This window comes from Jaculus jaculus, chromosome 7 (assembly GCF_020740685.1).
Source record: "Jaculus jaculus isolate mJacJac1 chromosome 7, mJacJac1.mat.Y.cur, whole genome shotgun sequence".
Taxonomy (NCBI): Eukaryota; Metazoa; Chordata; class Mammalia; order Rodentia; family Dipodidae; genus Jaculus; species Jaculus jaculus.
Window position 1 is genome coordinate 98369166 of NC_059108.1, and position 26155 is coordinate 98395320.

At 40.3% G+C, this 26155-nt stretch overlaps 1 pseudogene; it reads left to right on the forward strand.

Moving 5' to 3' along the window:
* Nucleotides 1-23977, forward strand: part of LOC101598421 — a 42269-nt pseudogene extending 18292 nt beyond the window's left edge.
* The last annotated feature ends 2178 nt before the right edge of the window (nucleotides 23978-26155 follow it).

Sequence of the window (26155 nt, forward strand, 5' to 3'; positions counted from 1 at the left end):
AATTTATCTTTCTCCACCACATTATCCAGTATGTGGAATAGAGGTTTTTGAAATAAGTCCTGATGATTCTCCCAATTTCACTTATGTCTGTTGTGATCTCTCCTTTTTCATTTTGATTTTTTAATTTGAAGCATCTCTTTTCTTTGTGTGATCAAATTGGCCAGGGGTTTATCAATCTTGTTTATTTGTCAAAGAACCAGCTCTGTTTTGTCAATTTGCTTAAATGTTTTCATAGTTTCCAATTCATTAATTTATTCTCTGATATTAATTCTTTTCTTCTGGAGATTTTTGGGTTGGATTTTTCTTGCTTTTCCAGTGCCTTTAAGTGGATGGTTAGGTTATTGATTTGAGATCTCTCTGTCTTTGTTATGAAGGCATTTAGTGCTATGAATTTTCCCCTGAAGACTGCTTTCATTGTGTTCCATAAGTTTCAGTATGATGTGTTCTCATCACCATTCATTTCAAGAAATTTGCAGTTTCCTTTATTTTGTCAACTATCCATTTATTGTTTAAAAGTGTGTTGTTCAGTTTCCAGGCACTGATGGGATTCTTGGTGGGTCTCTTGTGGTTGATTTCCAGCAATATAGCATTGTGATCTGATATCATGCAGGGAATTATGTCAATCTTCCTAAATATATGGAGGCAGGCTTTGTGACCCAGTATATGGTCTATTTTAGAGAATGTTCCATGGGCTGCTGAGAAGAACGCGTAGTCTGTGGATTCGGGATGTAAAGTTCTGTAGATGTCCATTAGATCTAAGTGACCTATGGTTTTTTTGACTCTCTTACTTCCCTGTTGAGTTTCTGTTTGGTGATCTGTCTATTACTGATAATGGTGCATTGAAGTCTTCAACTATGATGGTGTTGGTGGCTATTTCTGTTTTATTGTCTAGTAGGTTTTGCTTTATGAACTGTGGTGCCCACGTGTTTGGTTCATACAATTTTATGATTGTAATATCCTCTTGATGGATCATTCCCTTGATAAGTAGGAAGTGGATTTCTTTGTCTTTTTTGATTATTTTTGGTTTGAAGTCTATTTTATACAATATTAATATAGCTACACCTGCTTGTTTAATATTCCTGCTTGCTTGGAATATTGTTTTTCACCCTGTACAGGTGTCTGTCTTTAGTGGTGAGATTGATTTCTTGAAGACAATAGATTGAGGGGTCTAATTTTTTGATCCATCCTGTTAGCTTATGTCTCTTGATGGGTGAACTAAGGCCATCGCTATTTAGAGTAATGACTGAGATTTGATTTGCTCCCTGCCATATTGTAATGGTATATGTAGTTTGGTGTTTTCATGGACTTTGAAGTCTATTGTGCCTTCTCTGAGTTTGGTTATTGTGATATGCTTCTTGTAGGCATTTGAGTTTGAGTATTTGATTCTTCTCTGTGGAGAATTTCCTGAAATACTCTCTGTAGGTATGGTTTTGTGTTCACATAATTGGAAAGCTGAATTTTGTCATGGAAAGTTTTTCTTTCACCACCTATTATAAGGGATAATTTTGCTGGGTAGAGTAGTTTGGGCTGGAAGCCAAAGGTTCTTAGACTTTGCAGTGTTTCATTCCACGCCCTTCTGGCTTTCAGGGTTTCCATTAAGAAGTCTGAAGTAACGGCCTCAATGCCCCAACGAAAAGACATGGGTTTGCGGACTGGGTTAAAAAACAGGATCTTACAATTTGTTCACTCCAAGAAACTCACCTTTCTACAAAGGGTGCAAGGTTGGAAGACGGTGTTTCAAGCAAATGGGTATAGAAAACAAGCAGGGGTTGCTATCCTAATATCTGACAAGGTAGACTTCAATCCAACGTTAGTCAATAAAGATAAGGAAGGTCACTTTATATTGATTAAGGGCACACTCCAACAGGAGGACATTACAATCCTAAACATATATGCACCTAACATGGAAGCTCCCAAATTCATCAAACAAACACTATTAGAACTAAGGTAACAGATAACACCAAACACAGTGGTGGTGGTTGACTTTAACACCACACTCTCATCAATTGACAGGTCACACTGGGAAAAAATAAACAGAGAGGCATCTGGACTAAATGAGGTCATAGAAGGAATGGACCCAACAGATATATACAGGACATTTCATCCAAAGGCTGCAGAATATACATTCTTTTCAGCAGCACATGGAACATTCTCTAAAATAGACCATATATTAGGACACAAAGCAAATCTTAACAAATTCGGGAAAATTGAAATAATTCCTTGCATTCTATCTGACCACAATGGAATTAAACTACAAATCAGTAGGAAAAAGGCTATAGAGCATACACAAAATCATGGAGACTAAACAATAAACTACTAAATGATGAATGGGTAAATGAAGAAATCAAGAAGGAACTAAAAAATTTATAGAGTCAAACGATAATGAGAACACAACATATCAAGATTTCTGGGACACAATGAAGGCAGTTCTAAGAGGTAAATTTATAGCCTTAGGTGCCTATATTAAGAAATTAGAAAGGTCGCAAGTAAACGACCTAATGCTTCACCTTAAAGCCTTGGAAAAAGAAGAACAAGGCAAACCAAAAATCAGTAGGCAGGAAGAAATAATAAAGATTAGGGCAGAAATTAATGAAATATAAACAAACAAACAAAAAAACAATCCAAAGAATTATTGAAACAAACAGTTGGTTCTTTGAAAGGATAAACAAGATTGATAAACCCTTAGCAAATCTGACCAAAAGAAAGAGAGAAGAGACACGAATTAATAAAATCATTTGTAAAAGGTAACATTACAACAGATTCCAGAGAAATTCAAAAAATCATAGGGACATACTATACAAGCATATATTTCTCAAAGTATGAAAATCTGAAAGAAATGGATGATTTCCTTGATTTATATGACCTACCTAAATTAAATCAAAATGAGATTAATCACTTAAATAGACCTATAACAAACATGGAGATCTGAACAGTTATCAATAATCTCCCAACTAAAAAAAGCTCAGGCCCAGATGGATTCACTGATGAATTTTACCAGACATTTAAGGAAAAAATAACACCATTGCTTCTTAAGCTTTTCCAGGAAATAGAAAAAGAAGGAATTCTACCAAACTCCTTCTATGAGGCCAGCATCACCCTGATACCAAAACCAGGCAAAAATAGAACAAAAAAAGAAAATTACAGACCAATCTCCCTCATGAACATAGATGCAAAAATTCTCAACAAAATATTGGCAAACAGAATACAAGAGTATATCAAAAAGATCATTCACCCTGACCAAGTAGGCTTTATCAAAGAGATGCAGGGATGGTTCAATATACACAAATCTATAAATGTAATACATTATATAAACAGGTTGAAGGACAAAAATCACATGATCATCTCATTAGACGCAGAGAAAGCATTTGACAAAATCCAACATCCCTTCATGATAAAAGTCCTACAGAGACTGGGAACAGAAGGAACATATATCAATATAATAAAAGCTATTTATGACAAGCCTACAGCCAACATATTACTAAATAGGGAAAAACTGGAAGCTTTTCCACTAAAATCAGGAACAAGACAAGGGTGTCCACTGTCCCCACTGTTATTTAATATAGTTTTGGAAGTCTTAGCCATAGCAATAAGGCAAGAGACACACATAAAAGGGATACAAATTGGAAAGGAAGAAATCAAGTTATCATTATTTGCAGATGACATGATTCTATACATAAAGGACCCTAAAAACTGTACTAACAAACTGTTAGAGCTGATCAAAACCTACAGCCATGTATCAGGATACAAAATAAATACACAGAAATAAGTAGCCTTCATATATGCTAACAACAAACACACAGAGGACGAAATCAGAGAATCGCTCCCATTCACAATTGCATAAAAAAAAAAAAGTACCTTGGAATAAACCTAACCAAGGAAGTAAAGAATCTCTACAATGAGAACTTTAAAACACTCAAGTGAGAAATTGCAGAAGACACTAGTAAGTGGAGAAAAATCCCCTGTTCCTGGATTGGAAGAATCAATATTGTGAAAATGGCAATCTTACCAAAAGCAATCTACACATTTAATGTAATCCCTATCAAAATTCCAAAAGCATTCTTCATGGAAATAGAAAAAACAATTCAAAAATTAATTTGGAATCACCAAAAACCTTGAATATCTAAAATAATACTGGGCAACAAAAATAAGGCTGGTGGTATCACCATACCTGATTTTAACCTATACTACAGAGCCATAGAAACAAAAACAGCATGGTACTGGCACAAAAACAGACATGTAGATCAGTGGAGCAGAATAGAGGACTCTGATGTAAGCCCAAGTAGCTATAGCCACCTGATATTCGATAAAAATGCCCAAAATACTCATTGGAGAAAAGACAGCCTCTTCAGCAAATGGTGTTGGGAAAACTGGATATATATCTGCAGAGGGATGAAAATAGATTCTTCTCTCACCATGCACAAGAATTAAGTCCAAATGGATTAAAGACCTTAACATCAGACGTGAAACTCTGAAACTGCTAGAGGAAAAAGTAGGGAAAACCTTCCAACATATTGGTCTTGGCAAAGACTTTCTCAATACAACCCCAATTGCTCAGGCAATAAAACCACAGATTAATCACTGGGACCTCATGAAATTACAAACATTTTGCACTGCAAAGGACACAGTGAAAAAAGCAAAGAGGCAACCTACAGAATGGGAAAAGTCTTCGCCAGCTACATATCTGATAGAGGATTAATATCTAGGATATACAAAGAACTCAAAAACTTAAATAATAAGGAATCAAACAAGCCAATCAAAAATGGGCTAGGGAGCTAAATAGAGCATTCTCAAAGGAAGAAATACGAATGGCATATAAGCATCTAAAAAAATGTTCATCACTAGCCATCAGGGAAATGCAGATTAAAACTACATTGAGATTCCATCTCACTCCTGTCAGATTGGCCACCATCATGAAAACAAATGATCATAAATGTTGGCGGGGATGTGGAAAAAGAGGAACCCTTCTACACTGCTGGTGGGAATGCAATCTGGTCCAACCATTGTGGAAATCAGTTTGGAGGTTCCTAAAACAGCTAAAGATTGATCTACCATATGATCCAGTGATAGCACTCCTAGGCATATATCCGAAGGACTCATCTCATTTCCTTACAAGTACATGCTCAACCATGTTTATTGCTTCTCAATTTATAATAGCTGGGAAATGGAACCAGCCTAGATGTCCCTCAACTGATGAGTGGATAATGAAGATGTGGCACATTTATACAATGGAGTTCTACTCAGCGGTAAAGAAAAATGCAGTAATGAAATTTGCAGAAAAATGGATGGACCTGGAAAGGATTATGCTAAGTGATGTAACCCAGGCCCAGAAAGCCAAGCACCACATGTTCTCTCTCATATATGGATCCTAGCTACAGATGATTGGGCTACTGCGTGAGAATGAAAACACTTAGTAGCAGATGCCAGAAAGTTAAAAAAGAGACATAAAGGGAAGAAAAAGGAAGGGAGGAGGGTACTTAATAAGCTGATATTGTATATAGGTAAGTACAATGATTGAGATGGGGAGGTAATACGATGAAGAATGGAATTTCAAAGGGGAATGTGTGGGGGGGGGGAGAGGGAATTACTGTGGGATTTTTTTTATAATCATGGAAATTGCTAATAAAAATTAAAATAACATAAAATAAAAAGGAAAAAAAGAAGTCTGAAGTAATTCTGATGGGGTTACCTTTAAAAGTGATGTGCTGGTTTTGCCTAGCTACTTTTAGGATTTTCTCTTTGGTGCCAATGATTAGTGTCTTGATGACAATATATGTCTTGGAGAGTTTCTCCTTTGGTCCAATCTGTTTGGAGTTCTGTTAAGTTCTTTTATCTTGATGGGACTTTCTTTTGAGAGATTGGAAAAGTTTTCTTTGATTCTTTTGTTAAATATGTTCTCCATGCCTTTGGTCTGAATTTCTTCTCCTTCTGGTATTCCAATGATCCGGATATTAGGATTTTAAGGGTATTCCACAGTTTCCTCATGTTCTGTTCACAGAAATTTTTGAACTTATTGAAACTTTTGGACTCTCGAACTGTTTCTTCCATCTTATTTTCCAGGTCAGAGTTTCTATCCTCCACATGGCTGACTCTATTCTTGAGAGCTTCTAGAGGGTTTTGTACTTGTTCAACTGGGTTTGCATTTTCTACTACTTTTCTATGTATAGTTTCTATCCCTCTGTCAAGCTCCCTTTTCACATGATTTTCTGATTTTTTTGATGCTTCTTGGAATTCATCCTTGCATTTCTTTTTGTCTTCATTTAGCATTGCCAGCTGATTTTTGAGGTCTTCTTTTTTTTCACTCTCCTTCATTTCTCTTAACTGTCTTTGAATTCCTTTCATTTTCTTGTCTATTAGGTCTAGTCTAGTGATAGCAGCATCAACACAGTTATCGGTCCTTTGTTGTTTTTCTGCAAGTTCTACCAATAGCTTGGTCAGGGTTGCATTGCTCATAACTTCATTTTGGTGTTCTGATCCTAATGTCTCTTCTATGTTTTGATTAGAGATGTTCATTGTAGGACTGGGTGATCTAACTGGTTGTACTTGCATTTGATTTTTCATGTCATTCCTTTTGTGCTATGGTCTGCCCATCACAGTATATGGGCAGAGAGATTAGGACTGTGGTCTCAATGGGCAGGGGACATGATGTCTCTTGGGGGAGCTAGCCTGGGCTAGCTGGCAGGTAAGCTGATGGGCTGAATAGTCTTGAGCTAACATGTGGGTGGGTGGATCAGCCTGAACTCAGGCACAGTGGGAAGTTGAAGCAGCCTTAAGCCTGATGCTGAAGCAGTCTGAGCTCTCACTTGGCACAATGCCAAAGCAGCCTGAGCTCCTGTGTGGCAAGGGTGCCAAAGTTGCCTCAGCTCTCACATGGTGATGCACCAAAGCTGCCCGTGCTCATGCTTGGAGGGCACTAAACCACCAAGCACCAAAGCAGCCTAAATTTGTGTGTGACAGAACACTGGGACACAGAGGCAGTCTGAGCTCACTGCAACAAGACACTGGTGGTCAGCTGGTGTGGCAGACAAGCAGGGACTTGCACCTGAGCTGGCGCAGGAGGACAGGCAGAGTGAGCCTGAGCTCACATGGGCAGGTGGAATGGGCCTGAGCTCACGTGTGAACAGGCAGCAGCTGGAGCAGTAAATGGGCAAATGGGCAGAGCAGGCTAAGCTTGCACAAGCCGGGATCAAGGGTGCATGTGTGGTGGGCAAATGGACCACTGGAGCCTGAGCTCCAGCAGGCCTTTGGGCGGAGCCTGCCCAAGGTCACGTGTGGGCAGCAGTAGCATGGCGATAACCCCTGTACAGTGAGGCAAGTAGAACTATGTTGGGCTGGGTTCCCTTTCTTACCTTAAGTGCAGGGATATCCTGAAGCTAGGGCTGTGAGTATGGTGGCTACTTGGGGGGATTGGGGGACTGGTGGGCTACCCATGATTGAGGGACTCAGGATTCCCTTTTTTTCCCCCCTCTGTGCCCTCCCACCAACAACCTATTAGATATTTCTCTCCCCTAAAAGACCCAGTGAAACCTTAATGCCTTGCCTTTCTTCCCCAGGGATGTGCGGCACAGTTAGGCTGTTGCCATCTTGGCCAGAAGTCTGATCATGGGTTTTTTGTTGTTGTTGTTGTTGTTGTTGTTTGGTTGGTTTGGTTTTTTGAGAAAGGGTCTCACTCTAGGCAACCTGGAATTCCCTATGTAATCTCAGGCTGCCCTTGAAATCATGGCAATCCTTCTACCTCTGCCTCCCAAGTACTGGGACTAAGGGCATGGGCCACCATGCCCAGTTATCATGTGCTTTTTGACTTTCTGTGCCTGACTTATTTCACTTAGCATAATTATTTCAAGTTCATCCATATTGTCACAAATGACCGAATTTCATGCTTTCAAGGTTGAGTAGTATTCTGTTGTGTGTCTGTATCTTACTTTCAATCTAACCATCGGTTCATATACATTTAATAGTTCATCGCGCAGAAGTTGAAGGTAGAATAGTGGCTACTAGAGAATAGGGAGTAGGGGGAAAGGAGATAGGAAAAAGATAGTCAACAGGTCTAAGGTTATAGTTAAACAGGAGGAATTAAATCTGAGGTTCCGTGGCACAACATGGTAAATGTAGTTAATAACATACTGGGTACGTCAAAAGAGCTGAGGTTTTTTTGTTTTGTTTTGTTTTTTGTTTTTTTTTTGTTTTTTTTTTTTTGAGGTAGGGTCTCACTCTGGCTCAGGCTGACCTGGAATTCACTATGTAGTCTCAGGATGGCCTTGAACTCTTGGCGATCCTCCTACCTCTGCCTCCCGAGTGCTGGGATTAAAGGCGTGCACCACCACGCCCGGCTGAGCTAAGGTTTTGAATGTACTCCCTAAGGAAATGACAAACGCTTAAGGTGATAAATATGCTAATTACCCTAAGCTGCTCATTATCTAGAGTATTTATGAATCAAAGCTTCACATTGTACCTCATATCAATGGTCAATATATAAATCAAAAAGTGAAATTACAGCAGGGCATGGTGGTGCACGCCTTTAATCCCTTCACTGGGGAGGTAGAGGTAGGAAGATTGCCAAAGTTCAAAGCCACCAATTCCCGGTCAACCTGGGCTAGAGGAAGACCTTGCCTTGAACCCTCCCAACGCCATCCCCATCCCCCCCCAAAAGTGAAATTATTAGAGCCAGGCATGGCAATACATGCTTTTAATCCCAGAACTCCAGAGGCAGAGGTAGGAGGATCACAGTGAGTTCAAGGCCACCCTGAAACTACATAGTGAATTTCAGGTCAGCCTGGGATACAGTGAGGCCCTACCTCAAAAAAAAAAAAAAAAAAATAGTTGCCTGGCATGGTGGCACACGCCTTTAATACCAGCACTCGGGAGGCAGGGGTAGGAGGATCGCCGTGAGTTCAAGGCCACCCTGAGACTACAGAGTTAATTCCCAGTCAGCCTGGACCAGAGTGAGACCCTACCTCGAAAAACCAAAAACAAAAAATAAAAAAATTTTAGGGCTGGAGAGATGTCATAGCAGTTAAGTGCTTGCCTGTGAAGCCTATGGATCCCGGTTCGAGGCTCGGTTCCCCAGGTCCCACATTAGCCAGATGCACAAGGGGGTGCTTGCGTCTGGAGTTCCTTTGCAGTGGCTGGAAGCCCTGGCGCGCCATTCTCTCTCTCACTCTCTATCTGCCTCTTTCTCTCTCTGTCACTCTCAAATAATCAAATAAATAAATAAAAATCTTTAAATAAATAAATAAATTTTAAAAAAGGAAGTGAAGCCGGGTGTGGTGGCGCATGCCTTTAATCCCAGCACTCGGGAGGCAGAGGTAGGAGGATCACCTTGAGTTCAAGGCCACCCTGAGAATACAGAGTAAATTCCAGGTCAGCCTGAGCTAGAGTGAGACCCTACCTCGAAAAACCAAAAAAAAAAAAAAGTGAAATTAGTCTTCGGTCATACCACTCCATACATGCTCAATTTCTTCTGCTCTTGGAAGTTAAGCAAGGTCGGATCTGATTAGTACTTAAATGGTAGATTGGGAGCACTGAATGATGTAAGAATTTTTAAAAAATAAAGTTAGTTCTTCAAGATAATCAGAAATTCTCAGACCATCAAGAAGAATGGAAGGTGGAGTGATTTTTGGTCATACAATTCCAAATGCATCCAACTGTTTCTTCTGGGCACTTCACATTCTACTCAACCTTTGCATTGCTGTCTTTTCTGCCCTTTGTGCAACCTCTCAGCCACCATAATGCTCAGCAAGGAGCACAAGGGGTGTGAGGAGTTTTTCCACCATAACAGATGCTGTGTTAAGCATGTATTAGTTATTCGAAAGTTGAGAAAATAGCATTGTGGAGCTTTTTTTTAGTGAAACAGCTACATAGTGAACTCTTTAAAAAATCCATAGGCTCCTTCAGATTTATATAAATGATCAGGTGTTCTGGTCTGTGTACTTATGACAAATCCCAACCATGAGGACTTTTTGAAAGAGGATATGGGGGAAGGCTTCAAATTAAATCAGTTTTTCCTTTCTTCTGAAAAGTAAGTCCAACTAATTTGGCATTCATGTTACTTGGTTTCAGCTTATGATTTATCTCATAATACCTATCCTTATAAACAAAAATAATTTGGGGTGCCAGGTAGGGCAAGGCCCTTCAAATTCTAGAAAGTGCTACACTTAACAATATCTTCACAGGACCAATATGCAGGTCCTTGTGATATCCAATTAACAACTTTCCTCTTGGTTTCCTCAGCTAACTTGTATAGCTTACACTCATCCAATGCACATGGTGGAACATTTTATTAAAAGCAAGCTGAGGTACCAAGTCAGGGATGGTATTCTCACAGATAACAGTCCTGTCCTGTAAGATATAGAGGACACACTTCAACCAGTCACTGACATACAGAGCTCTGATCCAACAGTTGAATATATGGGTACAGAACCACAACATGGATGTGGTATTGGCCCTTTGCCATCATCCCCAGTGACTGCACATGCAGAATGAACATGTGTTTGCCTTCCCATCACGTACAGCTCCCTGACTAGAGAAATAGATTCTTAGGGTCTCCATTTCTAGGTGGCATGCAAGTCACACTCAGCAACTTGATCACTTAGGGCAAACAACCAAAAAAGTTACTGGGATGCAAGGATCATGGAAATGTGAGAGATAAGAAAACCCTGCTTGGACTGGGTGAAAAAGTAAAATCCTTCTATTTATTGCCTCCAAGAAATCAATCTTTACATAGAAGACATACACTATCTTAGGGTGAAAGGCTGGAAAACAATGTTTCAAGCAAATGGGTATAAGAAACAAGCAGGTGTAGCTAACAGGATAGACTTCAATCCAACATTACTTAGGAAAGATAAAGAAGGTCACTTTATATTATTTTTTTTTATTTTTATTTTTTTTTAATTTATTTGAGAGCAACAGACAGAGAAAGAGGCAGATAGAGAGAGAGAGAGAGAATGGGTGCACCAGGGCCTCCAGCCACTGCAAACGAACTCCAGATGCGTGCACCCTCTTGTGCATCTGGCTAATGTGGGTCCTGGGGAACCGAGCCTCAAACCAGGGTTCTCACGCTTCAAAGGCAAGCACTTAACTGCTAAGCCAACTCTCCAGCCCCACTTTATATTATTAAAGGAACACTCCAACAGGAAGACATTTCAATCCTAAACATATAAGCACCTAATATGGAGGCTTTCAATTTCATCAAACAAACACTATTAGAATTAAGGTCACAGATAACACAAAATATAATTGTAGTAGGTGACTTCAACACTCCACTCTCATCACTTGAAAGGTCATCCTGGCAAAAAATAAACAGAAAAGTATATGGATTAAATGAGGTCACAGAACAAATGGACCTAACAGGTATCTATAGAATATTTCATCCAAATACTGAAGAATGCATGTTCTTTTCAGCAGCACATGGTAATTCTCTAAAACAGACCATATATTAGGACAAAAAGTAAATTTTAACAAATACAGGAAAACTGAAATAATTCTTTGTACTCTATCTGATCACAATGGGATTAAACTACAAATTGATAGCAAGACAGGCTATACAGTATACACAAAATCATGGAAACTAAACAATACACTTCTGTGATGAATGAGTCAATGAAATAGTCAAGAAGGAAATTTAAAAATTCATGGAGTCAAATGATAATGAGAACACAACATACCAAACCTTTGGTACACAATGAAGGCAGTTCTAAGAGGGAAATTTATAGCTTTACATGCCTATGTTAAAAAATTAGAAAGATTGCAAATAAATAACTTAATGCTTCACCTTAAGAACATGGAAAAAAGAACAAGGCAAACCAAAATTCATTAAAAAGGAAGAAATAAAGATTAGGGCAGAAATTAATGGAATGGAAACCCCAAAAAACAATATAAAGAATCAATGAAAAAATAGTTGGCTCCTTGTAAAGGATAAACAGGATTGATAAATGCTTAGCAAATCTGACCAGAAGAAAGAGAAAAGAGACACAAATTAATAAAATTAGAGATAAGAAAGGCACCATTACAAAAGATGACAAACAAATTCAGAAAACCATAGGGACATACTTTAAGAACATGTATGCCACTAAGTTTGAAAATCTGAAAGAAATGGATGATTTCTTTGATTCATATGACCTACCAAAATTAAATCAAGATGAGACTAAACATGTAAATAGATCTATAACAAGTACAGAGATCCAAACAGTCATACATATGTGTGTTTGTGTGTGTGTGTGTGTGTGTGTGTGTGTGTGTATACATATATACATACAGTCTCCCAACTGCCAGGAATGGTGGTGCATGCTTTTAATCCCAGCATTTGGGAGGCAAAGGTAGGAGGATTATTGTGAGTTTGAGGACACCTGAGACTACACAGTGAATTCCAGATCAGCCTGAGCTAGAGTGACACCCTACCTCAGAAAACCAAAACAATAAAATAAAATAAAATCTTTGAACTAAAAATAGTCAAGGCCCAGATGGATTCACTAGTCAATTTTACCAGACCTTCACATAAGAACTATCACCAATGCTTCTCAAACTTTCCCATAAAGTTGAAAAAGAAGGAATTCTACCAAACTCCTTTTGTGAAACCAGCATCATCACCCTGATACCAAAACCAGACAAAGACAGAACAAAAACAAAAAAAGAAAGAAAATCTCCCTCATAAACATAGATGCAAAAATTCTCAACAAGATATTGTAAAACAGAATACAAGAACATATCAAAAAGATCATTCACCCCAACAGAGTAGGCTTTAACCCAGAGATGCAGGGAGGTTTCAACATATGAAAATCAATATGTAATACACTATGTAATATAATACACTATATAACTGGACTAAAGGACGAAAATCAGATGATAATTTCAGTAGCTGCAGAAAAGATATTTGACAAAATCCAACATCACTTCGTAATAAAAGTCCTATAGAACTTGGGAATAGAAGGAACATATCTCAACATAATAAAGGCTATTTATGACAACCCTACAGCCAACATAATACTAAATGAGTAAATCTTGAAACTTTTTCACTAAAATCAGGAACAAGACAAGGGTGTCCACTGTCCTCACTTTTATTTAATATAGTACCAGAAGTCTTAGCTATAGCAATAAGTCAAGAGACAATCATAAAAGGGATATAGATTGTAAAGGAAAAGATCAACTATCATTATTTGCAGGTGATATGATTCTATACATAAAGGACCCTAAGACTCTACCAACAAACTGTTAAAGTGAATAAACACTTTTAGCAATGTAGCAGGATACAAAATAAATACATAAAAATCAGTAGCCTTCCTATATACTAACAACAAACATACTGAGGATGAAATCGTGGAATCACTCCCATTCACAATTGCCTTTAAAAAATACCTTGGAATAAACCTAAACAAGGAATTGAAAAATGTAGACAATGAAAACTTTTAAACACTCAAGACATAAATTGCAGAAGACACAAGGAAATGTAAAGACATCCCATGTTCTTGAATTGGAAGCATCATTATTGTGAAAATATCAATCTTGCCAAAAGCAATGTATACATCTAATGCAATCCACATCAAAATTTCAATAGCATTCTTCATAGAAAAAAAAATCTTAAAATTCACTTAGAAGCACAAAAAAACTTTAAATATCTAAAACAATTTTGAGCAACAAAAATATGGCTGGTGCTATTTTAATTTTAACCTATATTACAGAGACATAGTAACAAAAACAGCATGGTACTGGCACAAAAACAGATGCATAGACCATTGGAACAGAACAGAGAACCCAGATGTAAGTCCAGGCATCTACAGCCACATGATATTCAAAAAAATGCCAAGAATAGTCATCGAAGTAAAGACAGCCTCTTCAACAAATGGTGCTGTGAAAACTGGATATCTATATGTAGAAGGATGAAAATAGATACTTATCTCTCTCTGCACAAGAATTAAGTACAAAGAGATCAAACACTTCATTATCAGACTGCAAACTCTGAAAGTGCTAAACAGTAGGGAAAACCCTTCAACATACTGGCATAGGCAATGATTTTCTGAATGTAATCCCAATTGCTCAGGAAATAAAACCACTAATCAACCCTTGGGATCTTATGAAATTACAAAGCTTTGTATAGTAAAGGACACTATGAATAGAGGAGATAGGCAACCTACAGAATATCATAAAATCTTTGCAAGCTATACATCTGACAGAGGATTAATATCCAGGATATACAAAGAACTCAAAAAACTAAATAGAAAGAAATCAAACAGCCCAACTAAAAAATGGGCTATGAACTAAATAGAGAGTTCTCAAAAGGAGAAATACAGATGGCACATAAATGTCTTTAAACATTTCTACATCCATAGCCATCAGGGAAATACAAATTAAAACTTCTTTGAGATTTCATTTCACTCCTGTCAGAATGGCTATCATCAAGGAAAAAAAATGACAATAAATGCTGGCAATGATATGGAAAAAGAAGAACACTTCTATACTGTTGATGGGAATGTAATCTGGTACAACCACTGTAAATCAGTGTGGAGTTTCTGAGACAGTTAAAAATAGGTTTACCATATAACCCAGCTTTACCTCTCCTAGGTATATAACCTAAGGACTCATCACACTACTTTAGAGATACTTGCACAATCATGTTTATTGCTGCTCTACTTACAATAGCTAGGAAATGGAACCAGCCTAGATGTCCCTCTACTGATGAGTGGATAATGAAGATGTAGTACATTTATACAATGGAGTTCTATTCAATGGCAACAAAAAAATGAGATTATGAAATTTGCAGGGAAATGCAAGGACCTGGAAAGTATTATACTTAGTGAGGTAACACAGGCCCAGAAAGCCAAGCATGGCATGTTCTCTCTCATATGTGGATCCTAGCTATAAATATTTGGACTTGTATGTGAGTTGGAATAAAACTCAGTAGCAGAGGCCAGTAAGCTAGAAAGGGAATATAAGGAAGGGAGGAGAGGTGGGGAATTCAGGGAATGATATTGTATATGTGTAAGTAGCAGAACACATTACTGGGTGTGGAAAGGCCTAAGTGAGGTCAGGAGAAGATTTAGTAAAGGAAAGGTGGAGGGAGGGTTAGTTAAAATCTAAGAGGGTATGAGTAAGTGATATTGAAACCTACTTTTTTGGACAATGTCATATCCAAAAGCCATTGATTATTACTAGAAAATTTTCAGTGCCAGGAATAGGATATCTTCCAGTGAGAGTTGGTAGCCAGTGAGGTCCCTAATGCCCCCCAAACATTATAGGCCATTGCTGAGGATCCTGGTTTCCCACCAGAAATAGATGGTAAGACCTTGTTGCTGAAGACTCCACATGCTTGGATTGCAAGGTTGCTGAAAGATTCTGCTGGAACTGAGCTGAAAACCTCTTCTGTGTAGACCAGTTGACAGAATCTGGAACAAATTACATTGCATGCAGCTCCATGGGAGAGAGAGGAGTCACCAGTAGAGATAAACAACTGCGAACATTGCAAGCCTTAAATTTGGCCAGCCAGGCTAAATGAACCCAACAGGTACAATAGTGCCATGTCGGCTATGTAAGAAACCAGCTGCTCTCTAATTGGACTGCTTCACAGGAGGGGATACATGCCTGATACTTAAAATCTATGACAGGGGAAGTCATGAGCCCTAAGGGAGTAATGTCTGCTTTGTGTATGGCTAAATGTATATATTATGCTCACTAAACTGCCTGGTAAGCACTTCTTTTAATGTTCATACCCATATATTAATGTTACTCTCACTTTTGGTTAGAGAAACTTCTGTGAGACCTCTGAGATGACTCAAAATGCACCATAGTGCTGAGAAGAAGTGACAGAGGAGTGATCGGTACTGAAACATCTCTATTACACCTTCCAAGGTTCAGGTTGCATTGCAGAAGAGGTTGCAGAAAAAATGTAAAAGCTAAAAGGGTGGGACTCCTTACAATGCAATCTTCCAGATATAAAATGCCTGCATATCCATGACCTCACAGTGCCTGACACTACCTACATACAACCCTCACAATAGGAGCAAAAGATGATGACACCAAAATAAGACGTAGATTGAGAGGGAGAGGGGATGTGGATCCCTGGATTCTTGCTCTGGGGGCAGCCACGGTCCCCCCTCACACAAGGCATCCAGGCAACCGGGAGATGGTGAGCATGTGACCAGAGAAACACTCCTGGGAAAAAGTGAACAGCTCTCTGTTTATTGTCAGTGAAATAGGTTTATAAGCATCTGAAGGTGGGGGGAAGGGTGCTAAGGGGATTGGATGTACCAAGTTCATTTCTGATGCCTAATTAGCATATGGGGACATTCATTCCGGCACATAGGCAATGGGGTAGGGGGGGGAAATCAGGTGATCTAGGATCTCAGGAGGATGGGCTGTGTGAAGCCTGATAAGGACTTTCCTAGGCAGCTGGCCAAAGGTTACAGGGCTATTGGCAGAGCCTAGGTTCATGTGTGCTGGGCTTGGAGAGGGAGTGTGGCCTCCTGTAGCCTGGGGTTCTTAGCCATGCCTGGAAGTTCAGGCCCCTCTCCTGAAGGCTACAGCCTGTGCCTGGCAGTGCCTGACAAGGGGATATGATGGAGAGTGGAGTTATGAAGAAAAAATTACCATGGTTAGTGTCTATAATTATGGAAGTTATGAAAAAAAAAGAAAGCCCTGCTTGTATCAAAAAGTTTCATTATTTACATAACTCATACAATTAATCTTTCCGTGTGTGTGTGTGTGTGTGTGTGTGTGTGTGTGTGTGTGTGTGTGTGTTTGGCATTAGCAGTCTTGACACCAAAATCTAATTTGAGGTGAGTGGGTATCTAACCTGTATTAACAGACTAATCACAAAAGTTAGTTCAATGAGCATATTTATATAGACATTGAGCTGACCCCTGGGCCTATATCTGCTTTAGCTTTTTCCATACACCATGGGTACAAAATACTGCATGTAGCCTTGCTGATGCACTTGTACACTGAGCTGTGTTCTAGAGTGTGGCATGCAGCAAGGCCTAGCCAGTGCCTGTTATAGATTTAGTGACCTAGGTCAGAAATGTTGCTATTCAGTACTAGGCATAGGAATACAGAATTGAGACCCTTGATAAAATGGTCCCCATTCATGTGTCTCAGCACAAATTTCTCAGAATCTTGTTAGGCTATGTGAAGCTCTGGAGAAGGTTCATGCCTTTTGCCTGCTAGTATATTAGCAGGCACTGTACCTAATAAAGTACACCATGTAGAAGACAGGAGTTCATGAAAGACACTCAAGTCAGAGAGAGACAGATAAAGAGGAAAGGAATGGACATAATATAGAATGCAGAGTAAATAGCTCACCAGTGCTTTGTTTTTAATTAATTAGTTTTGTACTCAGTGAATACAGTCAAGTTGGTACCATTATTAGGCTCATCGATGACCTGCCCCCTCCCCTTGGCCCCTCCTTGTTGAGCTATATGGGTCATGCATTTTGGAGTTATCCCACAGTTATGGGTAGGACAAATGTCTCTGCATATCATGACCCAACATGTGGCTCTGACATTCTTTCCAGCCCCTCTTCCGCAAAATTTCCCTGAGCCATGTTGGGTTCATTTCTGGTCTGCTTTAGTGATGAGGTGTTGGGGGCCTCTGGGTCTCTGGATATCTGATTTGGTAGGAGTTGATTTTTCTCTGTGTTGATCTCCTTCAACCTTGTACTGGTACCCAGTACACCAAGAAAACAGTACCCTTGCTTGTTTTGTCAATTTTTCTTAGTTTCAGCAGCAGAGGTCCTTTTGAGATATGATGGGGTAGCTCTGTCATTAGGATCTACAACTATCTGAAAAAGAAAAGCACATTCTCCAACAGAGAGTAACTTAGCACCAGACAAATGAGATAACCCTTACTTTTTTTTATAGAGAATTTAGTTGGTGTAGGCCCTCTTGTAGCCCATGATTGGTGGTAGTTTGATGATGGAGAGCAGGCTTATGTTTGGATATGATTCTGACTTGTTTCCCAGCTCCAGCTTTGGGTCCCGTGCCACTGAGGGGATCAGTTAGCTGAATCAAGAGCAGTTGGTTTCCCACCATGGCTGTGTACGAGTGCTTTTTTATTAGTTATGTATACAGCCATGTTGCTACCATCGTTAGCCTCCTCCCTGTCTTCCCACCTCTACAGGGACCCTCCTTTTTGGGTAATGTGGGTTGTGCATTGTGTGGTTAGCCATCAGTTATGGGTAAGAGGGAATGTCTCTGTGCATAATGTCCCAACATGTGACTCTAATGATCTTTCCACCCCCTCTTCCATGAATTTCCCTGAGCCATGTTGGGTTCATTTCAAGTCTACTTCAGTGATGAGGTCTTGGGAGCTTCTGTATCTCTGGATATCTGGTTTGGTAGGAGTTGAGTGTTCTCTGTGTCTATCTTCTTCACCCTTGTGCTAGTACCAGGTTCACCAAAAAGCAGCACTCTTGCTTATTTCCCCAATTACTTGTGGTTTCAGCTGGGGCCCTGGTGAGGTGTGATGGGATGATTTTCTTCTCAGAATATGCATCCATCTGAAAGAGAGAAGCAAATTCTCCAATGGAGAGTGAAGTCAGCACCAGAGAAAAGGGATAACCATTATTATTTTAGAGAGAATATACTAGGTGGAGACCCTTTTGTAGCCCACGATTGGTGGGAACTTGATAATGGAGAGTGGGCTCATTTTTTGGATATGGTTCTGACTTGTTTCCCAGCTCCAGCTATGGGTTCCATTCCATTGAGTGGATCAGTTAGCCAAATCAAGAGCAGCTGGTTACCCACTATGGCTTGTGCCACTATTGCACTTGGGTGAGCATCACATCAGATTGTTTGATGCTGAGTAGCTTAGACCATGAGTTGCTTGGACAGATGTTGGTTTTTCCCCAGTTGCTCATGTAGCACCTTCTGGCACTAGACAAGTTAACTGTTTGGGGACTGATTCTTCCAGATTCCATCCAGGTCACTCCATGTTCCATACCAACAACATATGGTGTCTTTGGCAGTATGGTCTTAGCACTGATCTTTGGTGGGTCATCAAGTGATCTGACAGAAATCTGTCTTCTTTTGGGAAACCTTGCAGGTCTTTCTGATCAACAGCTCATTGTGAATGTTAACCACAATGGTGGGTAACAAACAGCACCAGAGAAATGGGATAACCATTATTATTTTAGAGGCATTGCAGGAACTGGCTCAGGCCCCTGGGAAGCTATCTTCCCCAGCCACATATCAGGGTCACTGGTGATTAATAGCCCTTTGTTCATAGTTTTCACAGAAATCTTGCCTGCCTCTCCAGGAAACTGAAATTTAGGCCTAGCTTATAAACTGGAGCAAATTTGATCCTCTCAGCCTGTGGTCCTTGAACACCACTTAGGAAGAAAACACCCACACACATTGTCATGATCGAGGTCCCTTAGCTTGATGATGCTGATCTGAGGCTCTCTGGAGAATGCAATTCCTAAACATGACCGGGTTAGAAGACTGAACCCCAATCTTGAAATATCCAATCACTGTCAGGCTTGGAGTTCAAAACAGAGGGTCAAGATAGACAGTTTCTTGGGCTTAAAGTTTGTTTAATGCCACAAGAGACTGGCAGAGTCAGAATCAAAAAGGAAAGAAGCTTCTGAACCAGGAATAAGGAGAGAGATTTTAAGGGCTTTCAGGGTGAGGAGGGGGAAAAACTGCAATTAAGATGGAGGGGCCATGAAAACACGAACATTATTGTCTTGGTTTGGATGTTATAGCCACTTATTAGTCTTTGGAATACCTTCAGAAACTTCTTCAGGGAAATAAGGTTTGGATTGTCACATACCCATTGAGGGCTATAGCCCTAGGTCAGAAAGGTTTAGTCCATTTCCTTAATAGTAGATAGGGACTATCTGGTCCTGGGTACACCTATAGGGAGGAGGTATCCAGAAGAAATAGATTTCTTGATTCTAACAGTAAAGAGAGAGAGGGAGAGGAAGGGAAGAAGGAAGAAAGAAAAGAGGAACAGGTAGAGAGGAAGGGGGAGGGGAGACAGAATCTAGACAATAGGAGATATAAACATCTTTTTTTGAATCAGCAGTTTGGCCCAACTCCAACCTGTACTAAAAGAATTCATTCACAAAAAGATTAAAGAGGGGCTTAAGGGATGGCTTTGCGGTTAAGATGTTTGCCTGCAAAGCCAAAGGACCCAGGTTCAATTCTCCGGGACCCACTTTAGCCAGATGCACAAAGAGGTGCATGTTTGCAGTGGCTGGAGGCCCTGGTGTGCCCATTCTCTCCCACCCCCTTTCTCTGTCAAATGAATGAATAAATAAATAAATAAATAATTTTGTAAAAAAAGATTAAGGAGCACTTGACATGAGAGCATACAAATAATCCTAGTATTTAGGAGACTTGAGGCAGAAGGTTTGTCTCAAACAGGCATTCACTCCATTGGGGTGCCATATAGATGCTTACAGTTGATTTGGGTCTTGCCTTCTTGTAGAAGATCATGATGTCCAGACTCTGCTCATGCCATGTTTTCCCCTGACATCACGAAGCTTCCCTTTGAGACTGTAAGCCAAAATATAAACTTTCCTTCCATCAGCTGCTTTTGGTCAGGTGCTTTATTCAAGCAATACAACGGTAACTACAACAGAAAATTGGTACTTGAAGTGAGGTTACTCCTAGTTCTGACTGTGAAGTTTTTGGCCTTTTGGAATTGGTTTGTGGGAGGAAGGATATGAAATCTTGGCCTAGAGAAGACTTGCAGAGCTGTAAACACAGTTCGATGGACCACTCTGATCAGAGTTGAAAGACCTGAATGCAGTAAGAACTGTGGACTGTGAGGATTGGTTTATTAGGGGAAGATAACTTTGTTGGGACTGGGCTAGAGGCAGTTTATGTGAGAAGCTAGCACATTCTGTCTGTGTCTTAAGAAATTGAGCAGGGTTAAATTTAGAACACATGGACTGTTGTGAACAAAAGATATGGTACAGAAATAAATGAAAGTTTGGGCCAGAAGACAGCAGCCTGCTTTAGCTGAAATTGAGATTACCACCACTGAGATTGGGCCAGCTGTTCTTCACTGGGATAGCAGGAAGAATGCTGATTCTTTTGAAAGTAGGAGCCTAAAGGTAAAACGCTAAAGGCATTTTACTGTTCTTCAAATCAGCTTTATTCTCCATTGGATCAACAATTTGGTAGTAAAGCCCCCTGGTGCTGGCTTTAAAAGTATAACAAATTCAGAAAAGAGGAAGCCATTTTGATTTGCAACATGATTCTTTTGAAGATGGCCACTGGGTGCTGTAAGGCAGGGATATTGTGGAGTCCCTGAATGTAAAACCCATAGTGGAGACCCCAGGATTTTTTATATGCCAAAAAGAAAAAACAGCTGCCAAAGACAGCTGCTGGATCAGGATGGATTCTTCCCAAGACTCTGGAAAGTACAGCTGGAGGGGCAAAACTGGAACCACACATACTTCATTGTGGGTCTCAAATGGATATAGAGCTACAGGATTTGATATTTGCCGCTTGTAATCTTGGATTGGTTCAATCTTTCTTTGCAATGCCATCTTTTTTTTTTAATATTTTTTGTTCATTTTTTATTTATTTGAGAGTGACAGACACAGAGAGAAAGACAGATAGAGGGAGAGAGAGAGAATGGGCGCGCCAGGGCTTTCAGCCACTGCAAACGAACTCCAGACGCGTGCGCCCCCTTGTGCATCTGGCTAACGTGGGACCTGGGGAACCGAGCCTCGAACTGGGGTCCTTAGGCTTCACAGGCAAGTGCTTAACCACTAAGCCATCTCTCCAGCCCTGCAATGCCATCTTTAGCAGTATGAATGATCAGTCTTTGCCTGCCAATCATTCTTTGCCTGTACTGGTTTAAACCAGATATCCCCCCTCCAATAAACTCATGTGTTCTGAATGCTAGATTCCTGGCTGGTGGCAATTTGGGAATCGGGGACTTGCTGAAGGAGGAATGTTGGGGGTGGGCATATGGGTGCTATGAGCAGCTTCCCCTTGGCAGTGTTCAGCTCACTCTCATGTTGCAGTATTCTACCTGCTCTGGCAGAGGTGACGCCCAGCCTACTCTGCTCATGTCATCCTTTCCTCTGTCATCACAGGGCTTCCCCTAAAACCTGTAAGGCAAAGTGAAAATTTTCCTCCCATTGGCTATTTTTGGTCTGGCGTTTATCCTAGCAACAATAAGGTAAATACAACAGGTGGGTTTTTTTTTTGTTGTTGTTGTTTTTTTTTTTGTTTTTTGAGGCTAGGGTCTCACTCTAGCCCAGGCTAACCTGGAATTCACTCAGGCTGGCCTCAAACTCACAGATATCCTCCTACTTCTGTGTCCTGAGTGCTGAGATTAAAGGCACGTGCCACCACACCAAACTGGGATATTTTTCTTATTTGCTGACATCTAGTGCTGGAGCAGGACAACAGAGTAGAAGTGAAGGCCAATTTGTTTATTTATTTATTGTTTTTGAGGCAGGGTTTCATGTAGCCCAGGCTAGCCTGGAACTCAGTATGTAGCTAAGCATGGCCTGTTTGCATGTAAGACCTTTAAAAATGTTGTTTATTTGCATGTGTGTGTGTGTGTGTGTGTGTGTGTGTGTGTGTGTGTACACCAAGCCCTCCTACAATTACAAATGACCACCAGAAGCATATGTTACTCTGTTTTTTTCATTTGGCTTTACATGGGTACTAGGGACTCAAGCCTGAGCAGGCAGGCTTTTCAAGCAAGCTCCTTTAACACTAAGCCATCCCCTCAGCCTGGCATGTCAGATCTTAACTACACCAAGTTCTCTGTAAGATCAGAAGTGTGACATTACATGGATTACATCCTCATCCAGGAGATTAATTAGCAGTCTGCATGTGGAATGTACACACACTCACAAAAGCTCAAAAAAGGGGCAAGCCTTGTCCCACACAAAGTGTAAGCTCTTGATAATGATGAAATTTCTGGAAAAAAAAATACACCACACTGTACATGTCTAGAAGCAGTGACCAATACACAGTACATTTTTCAGTTCTGGAGGCAAAATAGTCCTCATATACAGATATTAAGAAAGCCCATTTTTGCTATGACTTGCAATGTAGCCAATTTTAAATAATCTATGTCCAACCAACAGCTCCAGAATTAATCTGGATTGTAATAAAAAAAATTCTGTGCCTATAATCCCAGAAATTTCTTCACTATAAAAATGTTAGGAATCGCCGGGCGTGGTGGCGCACGCCTTTAATCCCAGCACTAGGGAGGCAGAGGTAGGAGGATCGCCGTGAGTTCAAGGCCACCCTGAGACTACATAGTGAATTCCAGGTCAGCCTGAGCCAGAGTGAGACCCTACCTCAAAAAACCAAAAATAAAAAAAAATAAAAAATAATAAAAAATAAATAAAAATGTTAGGAATCTTTTTTCAAGCCTTCTGGAGTCTCTGGACCACTCATCATGGGCTCAAGTTACATATGGTTCTCATGCATAGAACTGCTCTCCTCAGCCCTGTGCTATACAACATTAGGAGAGCAACCACTAAACAGACACAGGGCTCTCCTGAAAACAGGTTGAAGTATATCCAAAGTCCATAACTATCTATGCTCAGCTGCACATTCACAGATCACCAAGACTATCACTCTCCACACCCAGCAGCCCATTCATAGACCCCAGACCATCACCCTCCATGCCCAGCTTCCCATTCACAGATCCCAAGACCATCACCCTCTATACCAAGTGCCCACTCACAGATCGCAAGATCATCAGCCTCCACATCCAGTGCCCATTCATAGATCCCAAGACCATCACCCTCCACACCCAGTGCCCATTCATAGATCCCAAGACCATCACCCTCTATACTCAGTGCCTATTTACAAATCCCAAGATCATCACCCTCCACACCCAGTGCCCATTCATAGATCGCAAGACCATCACCCTCCACACCCAGTGCCCATTCACAGATCCCAAGACCATCACCCTCCATACCCAGTGCCCACTCACAGATCCCAAGACCATCACCCTCTATACCCAGTGCCTATTCACAAATCCCAAGATCATCACTCTCCACACCTAGTGTCCATTCATAAATCCCAAGACCATCATCCTCCACACCCAGTGCCCATTCATAGGTCCCAAGATCATCACACTCCACACCCAGCTTCCCATTCATAAATACCAAGACCATCACTCTCCATACCAGGTGCCCATTCATAGATCCCCAAAATCATCACTGTCCACACCCAGCTGCCTGTTTATGCTCTAAGCCATAGAAGAAGCATCCTCAAAGCTCAACAGAACTACAGAATGGAACCAAATCTGGACCCTAGGGCAACTTCCATCTGGAAAGGGGGATGTTCTCCTCCATCATTAGCCTGCCTAGATACAATGATGCTTGAAGAGACAAAACTCCCCATAAATGCTGGTGTTACCTGAAGAAGACTTTGGGATCAACAGAGTAAGCAGCAGTGGGTGATCATATACTTTGCAGTATTCTTCAAGCTATGGAAAGTGATCCTAGAAGGGCAGAAGGTTGGTAGAAATAAAAGCAATAAAAATTATAAAAATATGAGTGAATATAAATGAATATTGACCATAAAAATCAATATCAGCTGGGCATGGGGGCACATGCCTTTAATCCCAGCACTCAGGAGGCAGAGGTAGGAGGATTGCCATGAGTTTGAGGTCATACTGAGACTATATAGTGAATTCCAGGTCAGCCTGAGCTACAGTGAGACCCTATCTCAAAAAAGCAAACAAAAAAAATCAAATATCATATGATGTATGAGATATGAGAGAATGAAAATAGCAATAAGAATACAATAGCACGTAAGTCAAGGGAGAGTCAAACTGCTTCAAGTTTCTTCCATACCTTATGAGAAGATTAAAAGTGTAACTTAATATTAGACCAATAAGCCATAATATATACCCTCTAAGAAATCAAAGGGAAAATTAGAATAATGAAAAGAATATCTAAATCATGAAAGCAAAGGAAAAGGATATATACTAGGACAAATAGAAAGATGTAGTAGAGTGCTAAACTTAAAGATACATATTCCTGTGAAAAGTAAAACCATACTACTTTAAAGAAACAAAACCAAACTATGTGTTGTTTATAAAAACATACCTAAAATATAAAGCACAAAGCCAAAAGGAGTAGATAATGCTATAATCTTAGCATGCCCAGACCTCATGAGGCAGGAGAAATACCATGAGTTCAAGGTCAGTCTGGGCTACCTAATAACTTCTAGGCCAGCCTGGGCTATAACATGAGACTCTGTATCAAGAAAGAAAAGCAACTAATAATATATGATGATTATAAGTTAGTGTATTAAAATACAAATTAATAATAAACTCCACATGCTCTGGCCACAGAACACCAAGAAATAAAGCTGGAACTAAGATGGTAGCCATGTCTGTGCCAGATGGATAGCTGCCATAATGTTGAGTGCTATATGAGTTGCTGGGGGTAAAAGTCACCTACAGTAAGCCAGGCGTGGTAGCGCATGCCTTTAATCCCAGCACTCGGGAGGCAGAAGTAGGAGGATCGTCATGAGTTCAAGGCCACCCTGAGACTACATAGTGAATTCCAGGTCAGCCTAGGCTCAAGTGAGACCCTATCTCAAAGAGAAAAAAAAAAAAAGTCACCTACAGTCAAACAGTGGATCCTTTCACATACAAAATCAATCAGCCAGAAAAGATGTACCCAAAAAGTACAAAAGTGGCACATAAATTATGAGAGTAATTAGCTGCTCTCCAATTATATGAGACCCTGCTCAGTGGGAGGGAATTAACGCCTTGTACTGAGATTCAAATAAAAAACTTATGGCTTGGATGGTCATAGACCCCAGAGGGAAGCCTACACTGTTCTTTATCTAAAATAGAGCTGCTATGCCAATCAAACAGACCTCTAAGTGTGTATGTTTAAGCCCTCTAATTAATGCTGTTCTCACTTTTGGATTAAAAACCTTCTTTGGGGCTGGAGAGATGGCTTAGCAGTTAAGCGCTTGCCTGTGAAGCCTAAGGACTCTGGTTTGAGGCTTGATTCACCAGGACCCATGTTAGCCTGATGCAGAAGGGGCACACACATCTGGAGTTTGTTTGCAGTGGCTGGAGGCCCTGGCATGCCCATTCTCTCCTTCTCTCTCTCTCTCTCTGCCTCTGCCTCTGCCTCTTTCTCTCCCTGCCTGTTGCTCTGAAATAAGTAAATAAAAATTATTTTAAAAAATTAGTTTTTAGGAAGGAGAGTTGAGGT